This window comes from Musca domestica, unplaced genomic scaffold (genome assembly GCF_030504385.1).
Source record: "Musca domestica strain aabys unplaced genomic scaffold, Musca_domestica.polishedcontigs.V.1.1 57, whole genome shotgun sequence".
Classification (NCBI taxonomy): Eukaryota; Metazoa; Arthropoda; class Insecta; order Diptera; family Muscidae; genus Musca; species Musca domestica.
The window spans coordinates 5,282,211-5,301,251 of NW_026712358.1; the positions used below are offsets into that span (position 1 = coordinate 5,282,211).

A 19,041-nucleotide genomic window follows, 5' to 3' on the forward strand; every position below is an offset into this window, starting at 1 on the left:
CACCACTTTCCCAAATAATCTATGTACATACATACATACATATATCCGTTGGCACACACACACCTCTACACACATATATTAGTATATACTTATGTAAATATGTATTTTGAGTGATTTTCGTTTTGCAATTTTTCGAAAAAGAACTATGGAAAATGAAGAGATCTTTGTTTAATTTTTATTTTTGGACTTATTTTCAAATTGCTAAATATTGAAATACTCAGTTAAGTCCAATACTTGCTGCAGTTAATAGCCAAAAAGTAAATTTTTGTGAATTTAAAAGAAACCAAACGAAAAAAAAGGTTCGTTATATTCCGATTTTAGAAGGATTATTGGATTTTGTGCTGTGATTTATGTCCCTGCAAGCGAAACGAAATAGTTAAGAAGTGTTCTGCGAAATCAAGGGCATAACGAAAATGAATAAAAAAACCGAAATATGTGCCGCAAAATTCACACCGAGCTATTTGGAAATCAGCGACAAATCAAAATGACTGAATTCTACAATTTTTATGAGATTATTAAAAAAGAATTTGGCCGGCCGCCAATCAAAAATTTTAATTTGTTGTGCTTTAATGTTTTGTTTTTGTTTTGGTCCAATGCTTGGAAAAATCATAACTTAATTTAAGTAATTCCATCGAGAATTTGATTTTCGAAATATTCGAAGCATTTACGGTGGCGGTTCAGAAATTGGCAGAGAATATTTGTACCCTACCTCACGTTGGGGGCATTATCAGTTAGTGTTTTTTCAAAATGTTATACAATTTCAATTAAATTTTGTTATTAAATTTTTATATTTTAAGAATGGTGGTGATAGTCCGACTATATTAAAATTGTCTTCATGCTTCATGCTTCGGATTATATTTTAGATTTTATCGCCAACTCCATGTTGATCTTTAAGATACACAAGCTTCTTCTATTCCGTGCAGATTGGTTTCATAATTAGAGATTGAAACGAAATTTGCAAAAACGTATCCAATTTCTTCTACCAAAGATGAGGCTGATTTAGAAGTTCGTGCGTATTATGAATGAAACACTAGCAAAATAGATATCCTACTCAGGCTTGAGACCTTTTTCGTAGATGTGTTTTTATACCCTCAGTCATATGACTAGAGAGGGTATATATCATTTGATAGGGCCAAAACGTGCCTCATCGAAAGAACGGTTATAGATCCTAAGTCTCTTTGGTCCAAATCCGTTTCAGGACATTTGGAGTCGATCTAGCGATGTCCGTCCGTCCATCTGGCTGGTGCGCAAATCCTAATATTTGCATCAAAGCTAGGTCAGGTGCTAAAATTGATAATATCTGTCCAATCCATCAAGTACCTCCCCCACAAAGGGTCAACATTTTGAATATTTTTCAACTCTTATAAAATGTGATGTAAGAGTCCGATTGTCTTCATATTACACACATGACAATATTTTTATTAACCCAAGGTTTGGTGTGAAGATGGAATATATCGGTCCACTCCTTCTGGTACCTCCCCCACAAAGGGTAAACATTTTGAATAGTCATGAGGCTTAAAAACACGAAATAAGTATCCGATTCTATTCAGATTTGGCATATCTTTATATTTCCATCAACACAACATCTTTTGTTAAGATGGTAGAGATCGGGGCCTTGCTTCTATTACCTCCCCCACAAAGGATCAAACTTTTGAATGACCTAAACGATTACAAAATCCGAAATAAGCATCCGGTACTCTTCATATTTCACACATCTTTTTATTTATACTAGCATCAGATCTGCTTTGAAGATGGGATATATCGGTCCTCTGCCTGGTACCTTCCCCACAAAGGGTCAGAATTTGGAATAGCCATAAAGAACGTAAAACGAGAAAAAAAGCATCTGATTCTCTTCAAACTTCACACATCTCAATACTTCTACTATCAAAACATCTGCTGTGAAGATGAGTTATTTCGGCCCACTCCTTCTGGTACCTTCCCCACAAAGGGTACAATTTTTGAATATCCATGAAACTCCTAAAATGCGAAATTAGCATCCGATTCCATACAAACTTGGTACATCTCAATATTTCCATCAACACAAGATGTGTTGTAAAGATGGTACAGATCGGACGATTTCTTCTGGTGCCCTCCGCCTAAAGAGCTCAAAATTTTGAACAACAAAACGCTAATAAAACGCGTAGTAATCATTTGCCAACACAAGACTGTTGTGAAGATGATGTATATCTACAAACCCCTTCTGGTACCTCACCCACAAAGGGTCACAATTTTCAATACATTTATCTGTCATAGCTTGCGAATCAAGTCAGCGATTATTTACAAACTTGCTATATCTAAATATTTCTTTCAACCAGAAATCTGAGATTAATATGGAAATTATGATTTCGATTTTCTTGTAATTTTTTCTTTCCAAGCCAATATGTAGTAGTCTGCCATTATTTCGGATTTTGAGTAGATACATGTAGCTATTAACAATTTTTGGCATAATCGAAACAATATTTGGTTGAGTCTTCCCAAAGATTGATTGTAGGTATTTTAGGGTAACAGCCACATTTGCTTCGTTATACATTCCACTAAAAATTGAGGGTATGGAGGTGGTGGTATTGTGTTCTGAAGAGCTTTTAACGAAGGGGATTTAAATATCAGCCCAAACTTTTTGTTGACCCTTTATCTGTGTAAATTTAGATAGTAAATAAAAAATTTTAAATTTTGATAGAGACAATTCTAAAAAATTACGGTAATGAGTATGGGACCTATAGGTCCATGTTTTTTCATATAAGGGAGAAAAAAGAGTTAATTTACCAACATTTTATTGATATAAATAATTCCTGAAGTAATACAAATGATTTTATAACATTTCCAACATCCAACCTGATTATTGTAAAGTCTAGCGCAAAATATTGGGGACACCTTTTTGGTTTTGTGCTGCCGATCAAACCATCCCTTCCAATTAAATTACCGCATCTCAGACTTAATATTTTACAGAAAACCACCATGAAATTATGTAGAGCATCTAAAGTCGTCTTGACAACCCCCTTGTGTGACTGCTGGATTCTATATCTACAAAATAGCAATTTGTTTTTGGAAAATTTATGACCATAAAACTTATATTTATTTATTTATATTTTTTCTCTAATATAATTTTTATTTTTTTTCTATTTTCAGCACCAACACCAAAAATGAGTGAGGGACAAAATTTAATGACCACCTTCTTGATTTTGTTCTTTTTGTTGCTCGTCTTGTGGATGCTTTACGCAATGTTCTAAATCAGAGGATTAACACCCCCCACCAACTGCCAGGCATTGATGAGGAAATCACCCACAAATATGTTGACTAAATAAATAAATAACCGTTGTTAATTAATTTCCATTCAAATGTGAGTAATTGAAACAATGTTTAAATAGGATTTTAAACAAGTAAATTGCAAGAAATTTCCATTGGAATAATTAATAATCGGAAAATTATTTGGATCGTATTAGAATGTGCCGAAAGTGAGGAGAGTGAGTATATAGAAAATATATGAATATCCACTTTTCTTAAACTATATCAAGTAAAAAAGTATCGGTCGGTTTTGTCGACAGATGTATACCCTCAGCCAATGTTCGATTATTTAAAAATATTTTGACTTCTGTTATGAATTTTCAAACTCTTTACTCTCTATGGAGTGGGTTTTGAAAGAATGGGTCAATATTGTCCATTTCGTATCGGACCTAAATAAATATGATATAAATATCATTATAAATATGCAAGAAAATCGAACACTTATATCCAATTTATGGGAAATCATAAATTCCATATTCATCTCAGGATTTTGGTTGAGAGACATATATTTAGATATAGCAAGTTGTAAAGAATCGCTGATAAATAAAAGTATTGAAATTGTGTCCCTTTGTGGGTGAGGTACCAGAAGGGGATTGCAGAAAAATAACATCATCACAAGAGATCTTGTATGAGCAAAAATGAGATGGATGCCTATTTCGCTTCCTTTGACCGTTTGTTTTTCAAAATCTTGAACTCTATGTGGAGCAGGTAGCAGAAAAATTTTCCGATCTCTACCATCTTTATAACAGATATATTATGTTGATATATTTATATGTGCCATGTCTGGAATGGAGTCGGATGTTGATTTCGCTTTTTATGAGCTTCATGGATATTCAAAATTTTGAGCCTTTGTTGGAAAGGTACCAGAAGGAGTGAATCATCTTCATACCAGACCTTGGGTTAATATTAATATTAGGATGTGTGAAATTTGAAGACAATCGGACTCTTACATCACATTTTATAAGAGTTGTAATTATTTAAAATTTTGACCCTTTGTGGGGAAGGCACCAGAAGGAGTGGACCGATATTTTCCATTTTCGCACCAGACCTAGCACTGACGCAAATATTAGGATTTACAAAGTTGGAGCAAAATCGGATTATCGCTTTTTTCTGTATAATTTTTTTGTTGAAAATTTCGAATATTTGTGGGGAGGTACCAGAAAGAGTGGACCGACATATTCCATATTAACACCTGATCTTGGGTTAATATTAATATTAGGATGTGTGAAATTGTGAAATATTACATCACATTTTACGACCATTTGTGGGGGAGCTACCAGAAGGAGTGGACCGATATACTCCATCTTCATACCAGACTTTGGGTTAATATTAATATTAGGATGTTTGAAATTTGAAGACAATCGGACTATTACATCACATTTTATAGGAGTTGTAATTATTTAAAATTTTGACCCTTTGTGGGGAAGGTACCAGAAGGAGTGGACTGATATTGTCCATTTTCGCACCAGACCTAGCAATGACGCAAATATTAGGATTTGCAAAGTTGGAGCAAAATCGGATTATCGTTTCTCTACCTGTGCAAAAAATATATTTTTTGAAAATTTCGACCATTTGTGGGGGAGCTATCAGAAGGAGCGACATATATTTTCCATCTTAACACCAAACCTTGGGTTAATATAAATATTGGGATGTGTGAAATTTGAAGACAATCGGACTCTTACATCACATTCAATGAGAGTTGTAATTGTTCAAAATTTTGACCCTTTGTGGGGAAGGTACCCGAAGGAGTTGACTGATATTGTCCATTTTCGCACCAGACCTAGCAATGACGCAAATATTAGGATTTGCAAAGTTGGAGCAAAATCGGATTATCGTTTCTCTACCTGTGCAAAAAATATATTTTTTGAACATTTCGACATTTTGTGGGGAAGGACCAGAAGGAGCGGACCGATATTGCCCATCTCCGAACTCGATCTAAGTTTGACAAAAATATTACGATGTACCAAGTTTGGACCAAATCGGATACTCTCTTCGAGAGTTATCGTGCGCACCAGCCAGACCGACAGACGGACATCGCTAGATCGACTCCAAATGTTCTTAAACGGATTTGGTCCATAGAGATCTAGGGTCTAAAACCGTTATTTCGATTAGGCACGTTTTGAACGTATCAAATGATATATACCCTCTCTAGCAATATGGCTAAGGGTATAAAAAGTGTATACCTATTGTATAGCAAGAAATCGAATCAAATCACAAAATTAAATTTTAAACTAATTCTACTATAGAGGCAAATTAGCTGGGGTTTGTTGTTGCTTGTAATAATTATACCATCGGTTGAGGGTGTTTTCCTACCCTTTGTGAAAATAAACAATTTTCCGAATTCGCTGCAAATTTTCTTAAAATTTCACTGTGTAACATCCTGGGGTGTGAGAATTTCCACTGGAATTTTAATAGTATTCAATTTGTAAATCAAAACCTCATGGCAAAACATTGCATGGAACTTTGATAATTGGTAGAGATCCTTGGTACAAAATATGGATCATATCGGACGACTATTTCATATAGCACTAATATAGTGGCATATTCCATTTTAAAATATTTTTATGATTTTTTTTTTTTTTTAGTTTTTTAGTTTGATTTTATTTTTTTTTTTGAACATATGAGCGTCTGAAATTCTTTAGGAATCGTTTATTTGAATTTATATTGCATAAAATATGTATTGGAATTGATAGTGCGGTCCATACAATTTAATGTTTGAAGTTTATTTCATGCTAATGTTGGCCGCGACTGCCCCGCGAATTGTCCATCACTTAGTCACATTTCCCACACTCTCTCCAACATTTCGGCCGGTATATTATGAATAAATGCTTCCATATTACCTGCCAATGCGTCAATTGAGGCGGGCTCGTCTGTATAGACATAAGCTTTAACACACCAACAATAAAGAAAAACAGTTCAAAGATCAAATAATAAAAGATCAAACTAAAGATATTTGACAGTGAAACAAAACACGCTACGTACGTGAGCTGTTTAAACCAGAGTTGCCAAAGAGATAATAACTAAAAAAATTAGCCTTTATTATTTTTAATAATTCCACTTATACATATTAATATTTAAGTGTGACACCGCAGAAATTAGATATTTATAAAGATATCTCTTAATTTGGAAGACATATTTGATCTTACTATTCGAGTAATAGTTTCAGAAAATTGTGGAAGGGACTAAACTATATAGCCCTGACATATTTATTTATGGATATGTTTCATATGATTAATAATCCTTTTTTTGCTGTCATGTTAACGATTTGGAATTTTTCAAATATTAGAAAAATAAATATTTTTTATAATATTTTTTATAATCTTTTCAAAATTTTTATAATTTATTTCCATTAATATTTCAGAAAATTGTTTATATTTTCAAACCGACAATAATTAGGATTTCCTCTTTTTCACGTACCTCCAAAATAATTGAAGCTTGTGTTTATTTTTCTTTCTGCCAAAATTATAGTTCCTTTTCATATTGAAATAAGCTATTAAACAATATATGCAAACATATGTAGGCAACAGTGGTGGAATAAAATAATAAAAAAACCTGTACTCTATTTTCAAATAATGATATTTCACTAGATATGGTAGAAATGTCAACTTGTCAGTTTTTGGCATTAAATTTTAAATATATAAAGTTAACTACATTAAGAAACTAGACGAAAATTCTCATGCAAACCATTTGTGGTTTTGGCCATTAAACAAATGGCTATTTCATTGAAAACTAAAATGTTGCCCGCCATAACAATTTAAGTGTTCAACATTATGTTTACTCAACTACAAATTACCGAATAAATCATTTGAATAGCTTAATTGCCGAAAACTAATTGTGAAGAATTAATTTGGGGAATAAAAAACTGTTTCAATTGTTTCCCGCTATTTTTTGTGGATGTTATTTTTAAGTGTGAAATATATTTCATTCGAAGAAATGTTCGTTTTCAAAATTTTTCTTTGACGAGTGCCATACCTCTAGGAAATACATACATATAAATGTACGTGACAGCTATTCCTTAAAGAGTCATCCATATAATTTTAGATTTAGTAAGCTATATTTAATTTGTTTTTGCCCCCTTTTTCCGAGGGAGCGAGAGATTAAACAAATATAGAATGCCCCGACACCTTTTCGAATGAACGAAAGAAAGAAAAAAGTTCATTTGATTCATAGCTTTGGAAAAAATATTGCATTTCTTGTACATATGTATGTTTTCTGTGTATATATGTAGGTATATGTATATGTAGAATAATATATGTCGACTAGAGAACAACAAAATTATTATGGTATTTTTTATTTGGAAAAAATAATTCGTAACGAATGAAGAACAACAACAAAAAAATAGACCACTGATGTGCACCCACCTAGACAACGAAAAGAAAAATATACAAAGATGACCGACAGAGCGAGCGACGAACAATACGCATGGAATTAAATACACAAGAAAAATAGGCAATTGAAGCAAGGAAAAATTTAGTGATGGGTATGGAGAGGTTAGTCGGTTAATTAATTTAAAATAAGAATATTTTTTATGATTTTCTGTAGGTAGATCAACTCTTCTATATACAAAAGACATTTAAATCGCAGAAAATCTGCTGTATAAAAATATGTAAGACACATTCTATAGGTTGGGAAGCTTCTACAAATTTTCCATGAATAGAACCTCTTCAATGAGTATTATATTAATAGCATACCTAGAACAGGTCTTCAGAAATCCTTCTATGGATAGAATAGATTCAACAGGTCTTTTATGGATAAATTACGTTCCATGGATAGAGACCTTCAACATGTCTTCTATGGATTGAAAACCTTACTTAGGTTATCTATGGGTGGAGGTTTTCAAAAAATAGTTCTAGAGGTTTTCAATAGATAGAAGGCCTACAAATTGGTCTTCCATGGTTAGAAGACCGTCAACAGATTCTCTATGCAAGAACGGTCCCCGATAGGTCGTTTAAAAAATAATTTAAAGCATTCTTCAGAAAGATAACATATTTTTTAAAAATCCGTATTTAGCAGTCTTTCTACACGCCTTCTCAAGCATCGTCGTAGTTTCATAGCCTAAATAACCTCAACAGGTCTTCTAAACTTAGCCGGTGTTCACAACCCTTTTTTATACCCTCAGTCATATGGCTACAGAGGGTGTATATCATTTGAGAGGCCAACACATGCCTCATCGAAAAAACGGCTTTAGACCCTAGGTCCCTTTACACCAAATCCGTTACAGGATATTTGGAGTCGTCCGTCCGATAACTCTCGAAGGAAGTATCCGATTTGGTTCAAACTTGGCACATAGTAAAATTATTATTAGACTTAGATTGAGTTCGGAGATGGGCATCATCGGTCCACTCCTTCTGGTACCTCCCCCACAAAACGTCAAAATTTTCACCGAAAATAATTTACCTTATTGGACAAGAAAGGATCATTCAATTTGGTGCAAACTTTTGCACATTCTAATATTTTTTATCAGTTACAGGCCAGGTGCGAAACATACGATTCTTCTCACATTTTACTCATTCCAATATTTTTGAAAATACAAAATCTGCTGTGAAGTTGGGATATATCAGCCCACTCCTTTCGGTACCTCCCTCCTAAATGGGGTTAAAATTGTTAATAACAAAACGCTTATCATTTGCGAAACAAGCATCCAATTTTCTTCAAATTTCACACATTCCAATATTTTTACTAACGGTAGATCTGGTGTGATTATGATGATATCGGCCCCCACCTTCGGACTCTTCCCCCAAAAAGGGTCTCTTAAATTTAGAAGCAAGTCAGAGATTTTTTCAAACTCGTATGTATAAATTTTTCTCTCAACCTGAGATCTGATGTATTCTGAATTATTAGCATAAAATTGGAAATACATGTGGACTTTTTATAAATTGTGCATATCCTAATATATTTATCAGTACTAGATCAATTGGAATACTTCGGTCCAAAATATCAAAATAGCACATTTCACAAACACATATCACATATCTGATATAAAGTGAGTAGAAATCTGCCACATTGTAATATTTATATAAGACTCAAGTCGGATACGAAATGGACGATATTGACCCATTGCTTCGGAATTTTAAGAAGTTTTTTTTAAGAACCTTAGGAAGTTTTAATAATCGAAACACAAGTCAAACCGACTGATACTTTTTAACTTGTTTTAGATATGGAACAGGCAAAAGATAGAAGACTCTCTGCTGCTCTCCCCATATTGACATTTTAAAGAATAAAAGTCCTTTTAATGGCCTCCCACAAAAAATAAAACAGCTTCCATATGGCCCCCTCTGGCAAACGAATAAATTTCCAAAAAACCGAATATTGAACATCACTATGACACATGCACAGCGGAGTTCGCTGTCAGTATGGATTTTTTGTACAATAACAAACACCAGACCACAAATAACAATAACAACAAAACAACAACATCAACAATCGATGATGCTTTTTTTAATAACTTGTTCTCTCTGCTTTCTTCAAGAATATTAAAATGTGAACACAGAATTTTCTTTTTTTATTTAATTTATTTGCTGTTGTTGTTGTTGTTGTCGGTGTGTTGGTAATTTTGGAATTTATTTGATTGTGTTTCCAACCATTCTGCCAGCCAGCCATCAGAAGAAGAATTTTCCAACGAATCCCAAATATTCAGTTTGAACGTGTCAATCGCTTCGAACGGGTTTTCGAACAAACCAGCCAGAAATACTTTCCTGTGAAAAGTGCGTTGATAAAAAAAAAAAATAAAAAATTTTTCAATTAAAAAAATTAAAATTAAAAAAAGCTTAAAAATTTAAAATAAAAAATTCAAAAACTAAAATTCATAAAAAATAAGAAGGGCAAATAAGACAGTTTATTTAAAAAAGTTATAATACAAATTATGTTTCAAAAAAGTTATAGAAAATAAAATATTTGATTTTCAAATAAAAAACAACAAAAACTAAATTTAAAAAAATACTATTTTTAATTTTTAAAATACAGTTACAAAACTTTATACTCATTTACTCAAATAATGTCGCACCTCAAAATTTCAGTTTCAAAAAGAATGCATTTTAAGTTGTCGATTGAAATGTGACTTTCCGAATTAAAAAGATTATTACACAAAACACAGACAAAACACAGACAATTATTTGCAAAGACAACACCTGATATCAGTGCTAAATTTTTGTGCAAGATCAAGCATGGTTTGGAATACTTAAGAGCATTATAAACTCAAATTACTTTTGTTGCGTTATGTCCAATTCCAAGTAAAAGTGATGAAATATAAGCAGCTTAGCATCAGGGCATGGCATATTATTGACAAATTAAAAGGAAAAACGACGGAAGGATTTAAATTCGCCTCTGACTTCCTTTTATGATAAGCCATGCCATGAACATCGCCTTAAGTCCTTGAGTTCTACATAAATATTTAATAAAAATATATAGTATTCAAAGAAAAATTCGAAATTGCTAACTCAAATACGTATTTTTTGAGTTGTGCCACATTTTAAGTAAATGAGCGATACGTTATTTTTAGTTCGATAATGAATAAAAAAAAGAAAATAAAAGTGATTTTAATAAAAATAATTTCCATTTTTTGTTGCAGAATCACCCACCCAAAAACAAAATCAAAATGAGTGAGGCCCACAACTTGATGACCACCTTCCTCATCCTTGCCTTCTTGTTGACCATCATGTACGTCCTCTACGAAGTCGTTTTCTAAATTCAATCCCAAGACCCAATATGAATCCTGATTACATCGCATAATTATCACTGGCGTCGTCGAGTTGTGTTGTTATGATTAATGGCATTTACGTCGTCGTCGCCGTTGCTAATCATCGCCCCCTCATCACCATGAAGACCCCCACCCATCCATCATTCTCGTTTGTACTTAAAAACCGTTGCCTTTTCTATTAAGAAGAAAATCGAAATTCCAAAATTAAGATGCAGTACTTTAAGCAGCTAGTATCTAAAAGGATAAATTTATATTATTTTTCGTCATAGTTCAATAAGGATAACAAAAGGTGAGTGAAGTTATTAATTACATTTTAAATATAAGAATAATGTGGCAATGCTTATCCAATACAAAAAAGGTTAAAACAAAGGAACATTTAATTTTCCAAAACACCTTTTCTGTAAAAGCCTCAGAACTGGCTAAGTTGTCAGAGTAGAGTATTTCAGAGGGTACGTTAAGATCCTAATCCAAAATATATGAAATTATGAGCTATGTAAAGCTGCGACTCCTTTCATTCGATGAAAACTTTGGCGTCATAAAAACCATTGGAAATTGTTACGATTGGCCTCTAATGTCTTAATTACAGCCAAAAATATCGGAAGTTTACTTCTGCGCCACCTTGTACATGCATATGTTCTTGACAGACATTCCAATGTTTTTTGACCGTAATCGTAAAAACTATAGCATTTTCTGATGGGAGGATTACTTTTGCACCACATGTACCGGGTGAGATAAAAAAATGCAACAAAGCCAAACGCCATAATTTTTACATTTTTTTAAAATTTTATTGAATAAAAGCAAAAAATGTCGGAAATAGCATCAAATTTTAGAATAAGTTTAGATTTGTTCGAACTGTTCACCTTTGGCGCGATTTATGACCTTCAAACGGACAATGAAACCGTCACACGCTGCCCGAATGTTGCTTTGCGGTATTTCGGTCCATTCTCGGAGAAGCGCTTGCTTGAGGTGATCGCCACTTTGGTATTTTTTAGTGCCAACCTTGCTTTATACTACTATACTTCAATAATCCAACGGATTGGTATCCGTAGATTTTGGGTGGATTTTGATGGCCATTGTGCGCTGAAAATGAAGCGAGGAACCTCATTTTGTAACCATGCTTAGGTGGCGCGTGCTGGTGCGATGGTGCTGAGTCCTGTTGGAAGGTTTGCGGCCAAAATGTTTGCGTGCCCAAGGCTTTAATACACCCTCCAGAACATTTTCGCGATAATATTCGGCATTTATTCTGATGCCACTGTCGATTAATACGAGCGGAGAGTGTTAAGGCGTTCTGGTGGTCAACCGAAGGTGAACATTTTCAGCTGACCTCTTTGGCAAGTAAACACGATCATTTTGTTTGTTTACAAACTGCTGGCCAACAAATTTTTTCTCATCGGAGAAAACCAAATTCGGCCAAGCGAAGCAACTCTTTAGCTCTTTTGAGTCTATTTTCTTTCTGTTGCGGTGTAAATTCTTGCAGTTTTTGGAACTTCATTGGCTTTACCCCGAGCTCATTTTTCAATATTTGCCGAATGGAATATTGCGATATGTTCAGCTATCGAGCCATTTTTCGGCCAATGCGACGCGGGTTTCGATCAAGTCGTTTCTTTACTTTTCGAACAATTTCTGCTGATGTTGCTGTTTTCTTCAGTCCACTTCCTTGACGTCGGGCTACGCTACCAGTATCACGGTGAAGAGCGATGGTAGGAGACACAAAAGATTTATTCACATTTAAATGCTGGAGTGCTCTAACGATAGCCATTTGTGGGTTTCCAGTCAAATATAAAGAAATCACACTATCACGCCTAAATTCCATCACGAATAACTTTTTTTCTGAACAATTCTAACCAAAATGCTTTTGTACGCTTGTAAACAATATAATGAGCTGTCACTGGAATAATTTTAACAGCTGTCGGACGAGTGGCTTTGAAATGACAGCAGTCTGAAGTTGGTTGCAGTTTTTTCATCTCATCCTGTATGGGAGATATTCTCAACAATTTCAATGGGTTTTGTGCTTGGGCCAAATAAATGATTTGTGGAATATTTCGTCGCAATCCGACAATAAATGCGACCTCTTCTTTGTTTAAAATATAACATGGACAGACGGACGGACATGCATTAATCGACTTGGAATGTCATTTTACATATGCAGATCATTAAATTGAACTATGGTCCCATTTCATCTCCTTTGAATGCTACAAACAAATGCACAAAGACATAATACCCTGTAACACAGTGTAGCGTAGGACTAGTTATCTAGCTGGTCCAGAGGACCAACGGTCTTTCGGTACTTTTTTATGTGCTTTGAAATATTCGAAGTAAAATTGAAAACATTCTGAGGCTTATAACTTGCTGATATTTAGAATCCTTTCAAGTCAGTTCACCGGACCCATTTTTGCATTTTGTACTTGGGCGCCAGAATAAAATTACATGATTTCGGGAAAGTAGACCACAGCTCTTAGACCACAGCTCCAAGTTTTCCTTATCGTGCAGAACTGTGTTCGTTTAAATCAGGACAACGTCTCGCTCTAGTTAAATAAAAAATGCCCATGTGTTCTCGTTGTATTATCAAGAATTTTGTTATAAACATTTTTTCACAACACCCTAGTGTACATACATAAAATAAAGCACTCAGTATTGGCCATTCATTAAAAATAATTTACGAAATATACAATTTAAATTACAATGGAATTTTAAAATTATAAATGGAATGATTTAAAACGATATGTGGCCCCTTGAACTAAATTTTAGCCAAAAACTGAAAAAAACTCAACTACATTACTGGCTACTGGCCGAATGAAATTTATTTAAATAATTTTTCTTGATTGACGTAAAACAAATGTTTATTAAATGTACCGGCAGGCCCACAAAACTACATGCGTATATATGTATGAATGAATGTGTGTTCAAGTAATACACCAGACATTTGTGTCTTGTGTTGAAGCAATATTTGAAAAAAAAAGTTTGCAGAAGACTTTTCCTTAAGAAAAAAAAAAAAAAAAACTACTGAAAAGCAAATTATCCAGATCAACTAATTGTGCGGCCAGCCAGAGAACACTTGAATCCATCCGCAGTGTATTGAAATTGAGCGGTGCCGCTAAATGGTATACATTAACCTTCTGTTTCGCTTTTTATTATTTGGAACAGACATTTCGAAATGTTTTCTTTTTTCATGACATTGTTGGATACGTATCCGTTTATATGTACATGTATGTATGCATGTATGTTTTTTCTCCCATTCTACCTATTGAGGCATACGTGCCAATAGACATCAATCCCCAACACCCCCACCACAAGCTACACATGTATGTTTTTTTTTAAATAGCAATACATACATATATTGAGAATTTATGTTTGCCCGTCAATCTTTTTGGGGTTGAGAAAAAAAATATAGAAAAAATTTGTCAACTGCTGATATGAAATTTTTTTGAGTGAAACGTGCGCAACTTTTCCATCATTTTCGTTGGCTCGTTATTTTATCCATCGGATTGCCGGGAAAAACATAATGAAACATATATATGTATATGTGCAACTTACACTGTGCTACAGTAACGGTTTTATTGAAAATTGGGATTTTCAAAAATTCTAACATAAGTAGATAATACGATTAAACATTTTATCATTGCATTTGCAGTATGTTCGTATGTTTTCGTATAGCTGTCCAATATTACAATACCTCCCGAAATTCGGTATTTTGATGACATTATTCACCGAAATTGTTTAAAATTTCGTAATGGGAACTAGAACCTATGACGGAAAATTGTCTATGCAGGTCCTTCCGTCTTCTTATAGCCCACATATAACGGTTCCTACCGTTTGGGTGGTATTTTTAGATGGATTTTTTTTTGAAAATTTCCAAGGTATTAAAAGTTCGACCCCGCCGAGCTTAGCAGATTTTTTAATTGTTTCTACCCAAATCGGAACAACCACACACTACGGCTGTCGTACTAATTTGTCTTTTTTTATTACAAAACGATATAACTTAATTTTCTCATTACCATGTAATGAATAACATAATTTTAAAATATAAATTGCATAACTTGTACTAAATTTTCAGATTTTCAAAGTTTTATATTTTTATTATTCAAGTTTTTTCTCTTTTGGGAAAGAATATTAGAAAAATGTTTATCTTTTACACCAAAAGGTGTTCACAATCTTCCTTCTTTAAGTTTACCGATTAGAATATTACTAAAAAACATTGTACAATGGACCACATCGGCTTTTGCTGTCAAAACTATTTAAAAGTCTCCACATGTTTACTTTAGAAACCAACAGTGACCTCAATATCACATTTCAGTATTGCAGATCTATCCCATCACCAAAAAATATGAAATTTTGTATATTTTGGTACGAATATCCCAAATAATCTGCACCTGTCCTTCTAGATCTCAACAGTGGTATCTGTATCAAATTACAAGATTTCAGTTCTATTCTTTTACCCAATACCAAAATTTTAGGCTATTTCCAAACACACTTTCATATCTAAATTCCAGATACCAACAGAAACCTCAATACCAAATCTCAAGGACAGACACCATCAGTAATCTAAATAAATTAAATAAATTAACACCACAAACCCCCACCCCCCCAACCAAAAAAAACAAAATACCAATTAAAGTACATATTTACAAACTCACTTCCATTTCTCAATTCCAGACACCAACAGAGACCTCAATATCAAATTTGAAGATTCAAGACCTATCCCTTCACCTGATACCAAATTGAGTACCATTTAGTACATTTCGTATAAATATGGGACGCATTTCCAAACCATCTTCAAATCTCAAACACAGATACCATCAGTAATCTAAATATCAAATTCCAAGTTTTTATCTCTACCCTTCACCCAATACCCAAATGAGTACTGTTTAGTACTTTTCGTACAATACCCATTTGGGAAACCACTTCCATTTTCAATTCCAGATACCAACAGAAACTGACTTTAATATCAAATTTGAGCATATCAAGGATTCATTTTCAAAGCAACGTCAAATCTCAAGCACTGATACCAAAATCAAATTTCAGAATTGTATCTCTATTGCTTCACCCAATACCAATTATAGTACAATTTAGTACGTACAATTAGAGTACACATTCCCGAAACAACCACCATATATCCCGGCTACATATGAACAGTGGCCCTACGACAAAATTTCAGATTTCAGGCACTATCTGTTCACCAAGTACCTAATTGTACCAAATATATTACTGTTTAGTAATTTTCGTGCACTTGTCGAACATATTTTCAAAAGTACCACTTTATCACAAACCTACCACCAATTGGAACCCCAATACAACATTTCAACATTTCTTCCTAATCGGTTCACCCTAAACCAAACTTTTCCTAATTTAGTAGCATGTAGTACAGTTCGCACACTCAGAACGCATTTCCAAAACCATCTTCACGTATCAAACTTACTTTCAAACCAAAATTCTCAAAGGAAATTTCAAGTTGTAAGCCGTTTCTGTTCACAAATGGTACAATTTCAGAAGATTAGTACAATTTTAGATTTTTTCATAGCCTTAGAGTTCGAATTTCCAAAAACCCTGTGGTAAAACCAAATTCCTAGGTCATTCCGTTTGTCTAATTCAAAGTATTTAACTTTTGGTACTTTTCGTACCCTTTTAGTACGGATTTCCCAAAAGCCAGCCTTATCACACGCCTACGCACCAAGACTGATCCTCGTCCAGTTTTCCAGTTTTAAATCCTTACCGTTCACATAATACTAAATGGTACCATTTCAGAAGTTTAGTACCATTTTAGAACTTTTCGTAAAAGTTCGAATTTAAAAAAACCCTGTAGTACCTTTATCCCTCACTTTATCAGTGAATCTCATATTGATCAATTTTGAAACTCAATTTTAAGTTTAAAAATTCGAAAGCACAATTGAAAATTAACAAATCGATTAATAACGATTTTAGATTTTTATATGTGTTTTTAACCAAATATATAAGTAGATCAAATGTTTGACTTCCGAATCGAAAATGAATAATTCAACTTTTTTACAAAATCAAAGATCATTTCAGATGTTGCGGTGAGGCTACTGAATTCCTTGCATTTTTTACTCTTTTTTACTTTAATGTCCCTGTAATGAGATTTTTCTCTCTAAAGAATGGTTTAATTTTTCAACACCTTTTTTCGAGATTATCTGCTGTTGAAAATACCAATTCACTTTATAGCTATACAAATTTCCAAACATTTCAGCGCAGTGTTTTTATAGAAACGTTCAGAATTTTTTCTCCCAGGGCTTTCATAATCCACAAGAATTGAAACGTGTCGAGTTTTATTTTCATTGGTTTGTTGTTGTGATGTTTCACAATGAAATATTAACAATTTATTGCTGGATTGTATTTTTAACAAAAAAATAAGAACAATAAGAAAGGAAAGGCCAAAATAAACAAATAGCGCCGGCCAAGAAGTTGACTAATTTTAAAGAAAATAGGCATAAACAAATATATAAAACAAGAAGCACTGCCAAGAAAAATTATGTTCTTCAAATAACATGCATATATCTTAAACAAATAAACAGCAATAATTTTAACAGCAACAAGAATATATAATAATAAATATTTATGCAGTAGAAAAAAAAACATATTAATTAAATTGTATTTTTATTGCATTTTTCCAGTTGACGTCATGTAACCGCATATCATCTACAGCAGCAGCTCTTTGGCGGTCTCTTTCCTTTTTTTTTTGGGTGCCACCCACAAAGGTAAGTAGAAAAAAATTGTTTTCAAAACAAAATAATTAATTACGTATTTTGTTTCTTTTTATTCCGTTGCAGGATTATGTCAACTTTTGTATTTTCTTTTTTTTTTCAATTTTTTATTATTAAAAATAATAATTATTGTTTATAAGTAACTTAACATTTTTACTGTAGCTTTTGACTTTTGTTAAAGTCGCACTTCTTTTTGTTTCTAATTTACTAGTCACTAGTATTAACATTTATATATTTTACATTTATGTATATTTTTTATGAAAAACCCAAAAGAACAAGACCATCTTTTCAACAATCGGAAACCAGGAACTGTAATTTTGTTTTAGCATCAATTTCGTTGAAAAGTGTTCGAAGTGAAAATGTCATCTCCTCACCCTGGAAAGAATAAAATTTTCTGAAAAACAAATGGTATCTGTGTAAAAAAATTAACATCTTAATTTTATTCTGACCTCTTGACACTTTTTGTATGGCGAAATGAAATAAAATTACATTAAAAAAAAATTGGAATTGTGTTTTATTTAAAATGAACTTGGAGCAGAGTAAAAAACAAAAGGTACTGAAAGTGGGAAATTTATAGAAAAGAAATCCGATTTTATAATCTGGAATTTTAAATTTTGAAAATTCCCAGCAAAAACTTGGGATTCGTATCAGTCGAAGAACCCATTTCTAGTAGGAAGAAAATACTTAGTCAGTTCTCAAAAACCTACAAAGTAAACAAACTTACTTATCTCATTACTAGGAAATGAGTAACGTCGAAATAGTGTGCCCGTCTGAACACGAAACCAAAGGCGTGGGCAACCGCAGAACTCTATATTAATACAAGAGTAAAGTAATTGACTGAATTTTGGTAGAGGGTCACTGTTGGTCCAAAGGGGTCAGATAAGGCTGGGAATTCGTACTAGAAGAGTAAGAAAGATAAGTATAAAAAGGGAAGGGCTAGTGGGTCACCGATGGAGTGCATGACAGATGTACCAAAGAGTTTTTGAGGATTTGCACCATAAGTGTACAAAAAATACTAAAATGTACTACATTTGGTACCATTTCGTATCATGTGTACGGGTGGAGCTAAAAACTTGAAATTTGGAATGGGAATCAATGTTAAGGAATAGAGTCGATGTAAGGAGGTTGTTTTGAAAGTATGTACTCGAAAAGTGCACACTTCAAAAACTAAAAGTACTGAACGGTCCTAAATTTAGTACAATTTGAATTTGGAAGCTGGAATCCTGAAATTAATCCTTACATATTTGTACGAAAATTACTCTAAATTTGGTACAATTACGATTTGAGTGAACCGACAGAGATGAAATTCTGAAATTTCAAAATAAGATTACTATTGCATTGTAGGAC

At 33.2% G+C, this 19,041-nt stretch overlaps 1 long non-coding RNA gene across 2 annotated transcripts; it reads left to right on the forward strand.

Annotated features, from left to right (window-relative positions):
• Window positions 1-284: 284 nt before the first annotated feature.
• LOC101892185 (uncharacterized) lies at window positions 285-18,100 on the forward strand. Of its 2 annotated transcripts, XR_009343701.1 has the most exons (5): window positions 285-299; window positions 3,127-3,337; window positions 10,850-11,267; window positions 17,605-17,688; window positions 17,761-18,100. It is a non-coding gene; the product is annotated as an uncharacterized LOC101892185 (long non-coding RNA). The 2 variants fall into 2 exon arrangements; XR_225703.4 differs by lacking the exons at window positions 285-299; window positions 3,127-3,337 and adding an exon at window positions 9,850-9,986.
• Window positions 18,101-19,041: the final 941 nt, after the last annotated feature.